This window comes from Merops nubicus, unplaced genomic scaffold (genome assembly GCF_000691845.1).
Source record: "Merops nubicus isolate BGI_N331 unplaced genomic scaffold, ASM69184v1 scaffold4094, whole genome shotgun sequence".
NCBI lineage: Eukaryota > Metazoa > Chordata > Aves > Coraciiformes > Meropidae > Merops > Merops nubicus.
Genome location: NW_008604837.1, coordinates 9,038 through 18,074, shown reverse-complemented (window position 1 = coordinate 18,074; position 9,037 = coordinate 9,038).

The following is a 9,037-nucleotide window of genomic DNA, read 5'->3' as shown; positions in this document are numbered from 1 at the left end:
TGTCTGTAGTGAAGTGATACCCCAAATAACCAGAAATGAGTCTTTCGGGTACCAGCTGCTGTGCAACCATAGCAGAGAACTATGTCTGGGCATATTTTCCTGCAACTGGGCTGAAGTATCAATACTGTCAGCAGCAAGCTGACAGTCAGCACTGGATTTTGTCTCACTTGCTCCTTAGCAGCTCTGAATTTCTTGGTCTTCTGCTAACAGGACTATGTGCTATAAAATCTCACCGCTCTTGTAACTGGATGAAGGAAAACCTTTATGCTTTGACTTCGAGTCATCCTGTGACAACATAAGCTCATGGACAAGTTGTCATACTACTTATTAAGTGAAAGGACCATAATGTGTTTCGTGAGGTTTATAGTGTTTCCACAGCAGTAGCCCGCAACACTGAACATTGCAGAATTTCTGCAGGCATCTTCCCTTCCTATGGATATGTACACAAAGTTACCTCAGTCTTAAAGATGTTTCCCTGTGACCTTCCCCTGTGTGTGGCACGTCGCATACCCTCCCCCACCTAATAGCAATACTGGTGGCCCTGCTATAAGCTGTGCAGATGTTTCTACGACATTATTGCAGCTTTATATTTGCAAGAGCCTTCTTAGAACAGATGTTCTTTCTCTGTGTATATACCATACTTCCCACTGCAAACACTTTTACAACACAAACAGCAGATTGCCTTGCTTCTGTTGTTCGGATCAAGAGAGAGTAAATGCCTCATTCTAATGATGCTGGCTTTCTTTCCAGGGTGCTTAATGTCTTCCCTTCTCTTCTTACTGGCCCTGCTCGCTTCAGGTGTTTTGTCTCTGTTCCTTAAGCTCTCCATCACTTATTTTTACTCTAAAGGGTCTCCCTAAAAATATCTTCTTCCTGAATCTCCTTTACTGCTTTCACTCGCTTTTAATCCCTCCTGCTGTGCCCTCCTCCTTTTATAAAAGCTGCTCTGCCTTCTTTAGCTCTGCTCAATGGGGAGCTAGTTCAATAGATTTAAATGAGAATGTCTTTTCTTGGTAAGACTCAATATAAATTGGTGAATATAATACCTACAAATTGTGGAATAGGAGGCAATAATCCACATTGATGGCTCAAAGACAGTAGTTCTTTGATGAACCAAAGGCATCTTTTGTCTTCACCAAGGCAAAAGAATTTTTTGGAAGATTTGTGTTGGTTAAATATTGCAAAAACATGATTTGAACACACCAATCCTCTGATTTTTAATCAAAATCCTGACTTGTAAGTGCTATAATTTGTACAGTCTTGTAAAATTATGACAACATTACATAGATCTTTGGCCTCTTTCACAGTGATTTTGACTACTTTCAGAGGACACTTCGGCCATACCTATTTCTGATGAAAAAAAAGTATCTGTTCCTTTGCTTTTAGCTTCTCCTCTTTTGCATGACACTTATCTTGTTATTGGTGTTTATATTACCGACAGAAATTTCACAGCAATTACCAATGGTGTAGAGATCTCTTCTGCCACAGCTGGTTTGCTTTGGATGCTTGAGCTGGACAGTTTAGAGGTATGTCAAGTATCCTTATGGCAGCTTGCACAATATAGATGTGACAGCAGGCTGAGAGCAGTTTCTTTGAATCTCTCCCAACCTCAAAGGCATGGAAGATGCCACTCATGCTCTGCAGCCTCCTGAGACACAAGCTCCATCAGACTCCTAATATCTATGATAAATATCCTACCATTTGCTCCCACAGCATAATTCCCCTCTTTTGAAACCTTTAAAATCACCCTACATCTAGTTTTCAGTTGACCATGTTGTTCCATTTTGCTCACAGGGTTTTCCTCTGCATTCTCTCTGCTGTTGTTCTCTTCCTCATAAACTGAAAAATACTTTGCCACCTCCTTGTATTTTTTTCAATTCTCATATTACAACTTGTCTCTTACTTCTTATACAAATGGACTAAAAAGCTGTTTGGCCTGCCTAGTTACAGCTTCACGGATACAACATTAGATGGTGGGCATGTAATTGGTGGGCTGTCTTTGCATGTTTTGCAGCTAAAAGCTGTACTTACATATGGTGGTTATATAGGTTAAAAGGAACCTTAGGTACCACTGACAGTAAAATAAGATTATGGTCGTTTTGGATAAAAGAGTGAAGCTACAGTAGGTTGAAGCCACAGCTCAGGGTCTCATGAAAAGCTCAGCAATTCCCTCCTTTGTCCTTCTTTAAGCACTATAAAATTTATAATCAATTTCTATTTGTTTGGAAATCACTGATTTTTATGTCTGATAGTCTATGAAACTTTGTACGACTGCTTACAATTACTTTAGAAATGGCAATCTTGGCACAAATAAGTTTCTCTCGTTTTTAGTCTTTATTCTTGTCCACAAGTGAAATCTAGCCATTCTTTAAAGGTAGCTATATGCCAGTGAAAAAGCAATAAAATCTAGCTGTAAAATTTTCTCTCTCAGAAATTTTTATAAACCAGTTCTATTACTTCTTATTAATGCATTACAAATACAATCCACATTACACCCATCTACTTTAAGATTATGACCTTGTAAAATGTGCACAGCCATTTAAAAGACCTTGTGTTTAAAAAGACTGGGATAAAGCCTCGTCAATTTTTTGAGTTTTATCATGAACGTTGCATTTCATTTGATGTTTTTCCTCAAAATTCTGAATACAATCAAAAAGGAAGATTGTCTGGGCCTGTTTGAATGGTGATTAAATATTTGTGGGGAGAAATTAAAAGGCATGCTTACAAAGCCAAAAAAAATCTGAAAACAGGCTGTTTAATTTTTTTTTTTTTAAGATCACATGATTTATGACTTCATTGCTTGAGTTTTATAGATGAGACCAAGGGTTTTTTGTTTGTTAGTTGTTTGTTTGTTTGTTTTTTAAACTGTTCAGGCTGACAACAATGGCTTATCTAACATTATTACTGCCTGGTCAGAATGCCCTGAAAAGTTATGCAACTTATTCTAAAGGCAGAATGGATCTGCAGAATAGCTCAGAAACATTCTCAACACTAATTATTGTAGCAGTCCCCTGATAAGCATTAGCACTACTTACACTTAAAACCAAAAAACAAACTGCACTTGAGACAACAGTGTGTGAAAATTTAGGAAAAAATAGATTTGTACTGCTATCCTTTCTGCACTATGCCCATCCAGCTCATTGGCATCCACTATGTGCCTGCTCAGTTCCCTCCCGAGATGTCCTGTGCTGGCTGCAGCACTGAGGAGCAATACATGAGTGAAGCTCTGCAATTACTGCTCAGCTTGATCATGGTTTGAGATGGTTCTCTGTACTGATATTACCAACGTAAGTACAGATTCCCCACTGTGTAAGGCAGTTCTACTGAGCTAGGCCCATAACAGAGAGTTTTAAATGTGAAAATCAGTCTTTGGCAAACAGGAAATAGTTGCTAGATTCAGGTAAATGCAATAACATTCCATGAGAGCGTCATCATGTTACTGTTGGTATTTAGATATTATTTCTGAATTCTCAAAAAGCTCTTATCACTTTTTATCATTTAAGAGCAAAGATGTAACTGACTTTAAACTTCTTCTCCCCAAAAAGAAAAATAAACAAATAAACAATCAGATGTCACAGGTTTGATAGTTCACAGTATTCATATCTAAACATTAGTAGTATTTCACTGAATATAAGGGAAGCCTCACCTACCTCAAAGAAAATTTGGGGATGCCAAGATACTGCTTATGTCACCAACATTACAGAGGTTCTTACTACTGCTTCAGAAAAATATGCTTTTAAGGAAGTACATGAAGGTAAGTGAACAAAATCTCACATTTTCTTAGCCACTGCTTCCACTGAGGAATCATTATCCACCATCTCAGTTCTGTCCACCAGAAAAGAATGAGTCTCATCTCTTCTGCTTCCTCTTCTACCCCAGATTTCCCAGCTCCTGTTTCACTGAGATGAGTGTTCTCCTGTTTTTCGGGAGGACAGTAGAACAAATTACATTTGTTGTCTGCTACGTCCACCATTTACTTATGTGGAATGAAACTATATTTATCCAATAAACAAACTAAGAGCGGGACCTACTACACATCAAGAGCTTCAATCTGCTGAAATATTGTCATAGGTTGATGAATTGCAAATATTTCTTCATTATGGCCAGCAGGCAGGGCACCAGTATTAAGAAATCAAAGTTGTGGAGTAACACCATGAACCATTTGAAATTCCACAACTTAAGTTTAAAAGTTATCAGCTTTTGAACATGATACATGAAGAAAAAATGAGTATTGACATAGAAGTGCAAGAAAATGCAGTGTACTTTCAGTACCACTGTGATTAATTTGTTTAATAATTTAGGAGAATTTAGGCTTTAGGGCTGGAACAGATACTGCATGGAACTATCCAATCTAGGAAACTGTTTTATCTGAATAAAGGTGGTCTTTTTTGGGCTTTCTCCCCCCCTCCCCCCTTCTTTTAAGTGAGGCTATGGAGCAGCTGCCTAAAGCAGAAATGCTACAAAACTCATTAGCCATAGTAAAATTAAATTAGTGTTCTCCAGATAATCCTAAATTATTATCCATGAATCTTTGTACAACAGTGTTCCACATCTCTTTTCATCTCACACATATTATTTCTGCCTTTAGACTGCCATTTTTTTACTTCCCAGCTGAATGAACTGCTTCTTTTGTAGTCCTCTGCTAAAAGAGGAGACCAAGTTCTCCAATGCTTCCTATTCCATCCAGTTACTTAGATCCACATGAAAAGGCTCCAGTCCTCACCCACAGTCAAGGAATTCAGGGCACAGATAAAGAGGGAAACTGCTGAGATAGCCTCAAGGCACATGTCTAAGTAACCCAATTATAGTGGGTGCTAACTGCAGGGGTCCAAATGACCCAGAGAGCAGAAAGGCAGCCAAGGCTCAGCATAGCATTGAGAAGTTTTACTCCTGCACCCTTTTCTAATATGGCAGAAACTGGGTGAAATTTAGGAGTTTTCTTATGAGGCCAGACCAATAATCTAATTCCCTCTCATGCTCTCCAGTTCTCTGATACCTCTGGTATTTCCTCTGCAGAACTGAAGCTTCACGGACTTGCCCTAATAAATTGCAGGAGGATCTTTACACCCTGCTTGATACATGGGAGAAACGTAAGAAGGTATTGGAGGAATTGTATATTTTCATGCTTTGCTCTCATTCTTTCCCACAAAATGGGCTGGCTGCAACACTGCATGAAGACATCTGAGCCCTAGCCTATAACTGCAGCTGAGGCAGCTTTGCTCAGTCACAAACCCTGCAACACTTCCAAGCTAGATGCTTCATATGTGATCAGGGAGATGGCTGAAGACAACACTTGAGTTAGAGCTTGCAACTGAGTGCCATACAGATGCACTCCCAAATTCACTCCCAAATTCTTCACTCACTTTTACCACTCTCTTAATCAAGACTTGCTTAGACAACCAATCAACATTTTATCAATCAAAGTGCTTTTATTTTAATTTGTAAACGACTTTTCCTAAAAAAAAAAAAAAAAAAAAAAAAAAAAAGGCCTTTGGCTTCGTTTTCCACTCTTTGAACAAATGTCTGAGGGGAATATGGGGTATTCAAGATACTGAGTTAGGAAACCCAATCCAGTTCCAGACTAGCAACAGTTGAGTGCCTAAAAGCAGTCTCACAACAGACCGTCTGATTAATTTGGAACCAATCTGGACAGCCTTCAGAAAATATGCACTGAACTTTCCTCGGCCATGGGAACAGAAAAGTAAAGGGAGAGGATGATTTCAAGGAAAATAATAAGTGAAAAAGTTAGGAGAATCTATCCAAATTTTTCTCATTGTAAGATGATGAGTAATCAAAACAAAAATAGCCTGTGAAGGAGAAAAAGTTAATTTTGACAAATCTCAGTAGTTACCACTTTATAATATTGTCACGTTTTTATTTTAGCTGGGATCAAGTGAAGAAAAACTTCTCAAAACTATTCTATTACCAGCTCAGGGCTGAGAAATATGCAGTAAGATTAACAACATAAATATACAAGTTTTTCTGAAGGAAACTTCTACATCTTTTTCACTACACCTCTCTGTGTCATTTTGATGAGTAAAATACCCTCCTAATACCAAACATCTACATTAATCAACTGGTAGAGAGCATTTGCATCCACAAAGATGGTACTGAACGTGGTAATGGCAGCACAAGGTTCCAGGCACCTTCCCCTCAAAGATATGTCACTCACCACTGTTACCAACCAAATCATAGGTTAGAATGTCTCCATGAAGCAGACACTAAAACAAATATTTCAGAGAAGTGTCTCCTGGAGACATTCCTGTGGAAGATCTTCCAGAATTTCTTTTTTGAGTTTCTCTGCAAAATCTAAGGAAGGCATTGGCCCATCTCTATTTCTCATTAAGAATCATCATTTCAGATGCAGTGCTAAACCATTTGTGTCAGGTAGCATCCCTGGATTTTAGCATCATAATGCTAAAGAACATTTTTAGTGCAGATTGTACCAAACCAAGATGGCAGATTGTTTTTTAGTTTCCCAGAAAAAGGGCCTCTATGCTTTTTCCCCAGTTTCAGCCTGCAAAAGCTACGCTGTATATCATAATGTCAATAAACGTGGTACATCACCAGAAGGCCACAATTCCCAATCTTTGTTTCACATACAACACGTTGCCCGCAAGACTTTATGATACTGCTTGCAAATACAGTAAATTAAAAACTTAAAACCAAGGCCAACAGAGAGAGAGCAAACCTGTCTCCAAAATGCAACTTGCTCAGTATTGTTCCTCCTGGGACCACTGCTCTAGAGTAATGTGCAAATATTCTCAGCAAATCATAGCTTAAATATCAGTTTGTTTGCCAAATGATTCTCCCAACTCCCTGCTTACAGCCATGAGAAAACATTTTATTTATTAATTATTATTTGTAATATGGGAAAACAAATGGCCATATTCCCAGTCAGTCAACTCTTCTATCTGCATATGTGCATTCCAGGAACACAAGCTTTACCACTAGCTTAGAAAGGCATTTTTTTTTTCCCTGGGATCCTTCATTAAAACATTAGTAGCACATTACTGCTTAGCAGGTGCACAGACCCCATAGCCAAATGTTACTTGTTAACCACGGTGCGACATTATAGGGCCATAAATGTCTAGGTATTAATCACATGTTTTGATTTGTATCCAAAGTGTGATTTATGCACCTGATTTCTAAGATTGTATGTTAGACTAACAAGGAAGACCGAAGGAATTCAGTTCACTCAGGGGGCTGAATCACTCCCTGCCACAAAGTGGATGTAGCTTTAAGCATGCAGAGCGGTCCTGGAGGAGCAACTGGAATCAGCCATACCAGCAGTGAGGAAGGGAAGGGAAACAGAAGCCATCTTTGACAAATTCAGCCAAATTCTTTTCCATCTTAAGGGAAAAAGTATAACTACATTTCACTGCAGGCTCCTGAGGGTGAGGAAAAGTACAAGGAAACAACCCTCCCAGGCATGATCTCCTTTTAAGTAAAGGATCAGAGGTGTTCCCACTCAAAGTGGAGGTCTTCCACTCGATTCAAAGCAGATTTCGTCCACAATATAACTGTCTGTTGGTAATTACATTTTAATTTATTTATGAACACAAGAAGGAACATAGCACAGACTATCAGAAGGTCTGCAGTCCAGTTGCACTAAGTCTTTCTGTAGGGCTGTTTATTCCACGAAAAACACCCTGTGCTACCACAAAGGTCAACAGTAGGAATTTTGTTGCCATCGCTGTACCACCTGAAAAAGTTGTGACCCCTTTTACACTTCTGAGTTACTTAGCCATGTTGATGGAAACATAGCAGAGGTCACGCTTCAAGCACAGCACCTCACATGGGACATATACATATCAGAGAAGAGAGCTAAGCAAAGCCACAGAAAAAGCAAAAGGGAAACCTCATTAGAAGGATATTGGCTTTCTAAGCAGCTGTGGTGTGGTTGTCTTCTCTAATGTCAGGAGAAAGTCCCACAGGATCTGTCCTGTAGCAAAGCTTATGAGTAGTAGAGGCTACTTAGATTTTTGCAAAATCCTCCCTTCTTCATGCCTCTTTTGAACTTCCCAAGGACAGTATTGACAAGGTCATTGATGAAAACAAATGAAAGCAGTGCTTACACCCCACCGGCACAAACAACGTGGTAAGTAACTGGCAACTGAACCCCAAATCAAGAGAGGAAAAACGTATAGGATTCTATCCCAAAATAAATATCTGAGACAGAGTACTAGAAAACACTTGAAACAAGGTTAAAGTGCATCCAGTCTCTCATAAAGATACCCAGAGAATGAACTCCATCTCGCTCCATAAAGTCTCCTAACTTTCCAGAGCTGTACCACTATATTCCTTATCTTACCTTGGCATGCAGAAACCTTTTTCTGGTACTGATTTTACCTTCACCTCACTTTTGCAATCACATGTCTAGCTTTCTTATACAAAGCAGGAGCACTGTCACTGGCCTGAGACGTTCCCCAGGAGAAGGCATAACATAAACGAGATGTGTTATATCCTTCAGGCCTGACTCCCACCTTCCTCACCCTGGCATTCAATTTATCCCATAATTTCTATGTCTAGTTAAGCAAATCACAATAATCAATTAGGATCTATGAATTTTATTTTTTTTTTGTCTGTGACCTCCCTTCTGTGTATGTGTTGCTTCCTATTAGCTAATGCCACACAATTAATTTCTTCTCGATATTCCTTTTGTGCTCAACAAGTGGTCATAGTTGTGGCCAACCCATCTTTTCAATGTAAACCTTCTTGCTCTAACATGGGAATGAAATCACCACAGATCTATTATTTCTCGGAACAGGATATTTCATTTGCATAAAATATTCTCCACTTGACACAGTGCCAGGAAGAAACACCTAATGTCCATTCTTCACTGCTCTCTTGCTGTGGCCTTAGGAACAGAAGGAATCATCCGTGTTAGATGTGCACCTATTACTCCCAAGTTCCTCACTTCTTGCTCCTATCTCTGATTTACACTCCTGTGACTCTCTGAGAGCCCTGTCAAGACAGTGACCAAGATAATGGACAAAAGGGAATTTCTTACATGATGTAATTTCACATTAAACAG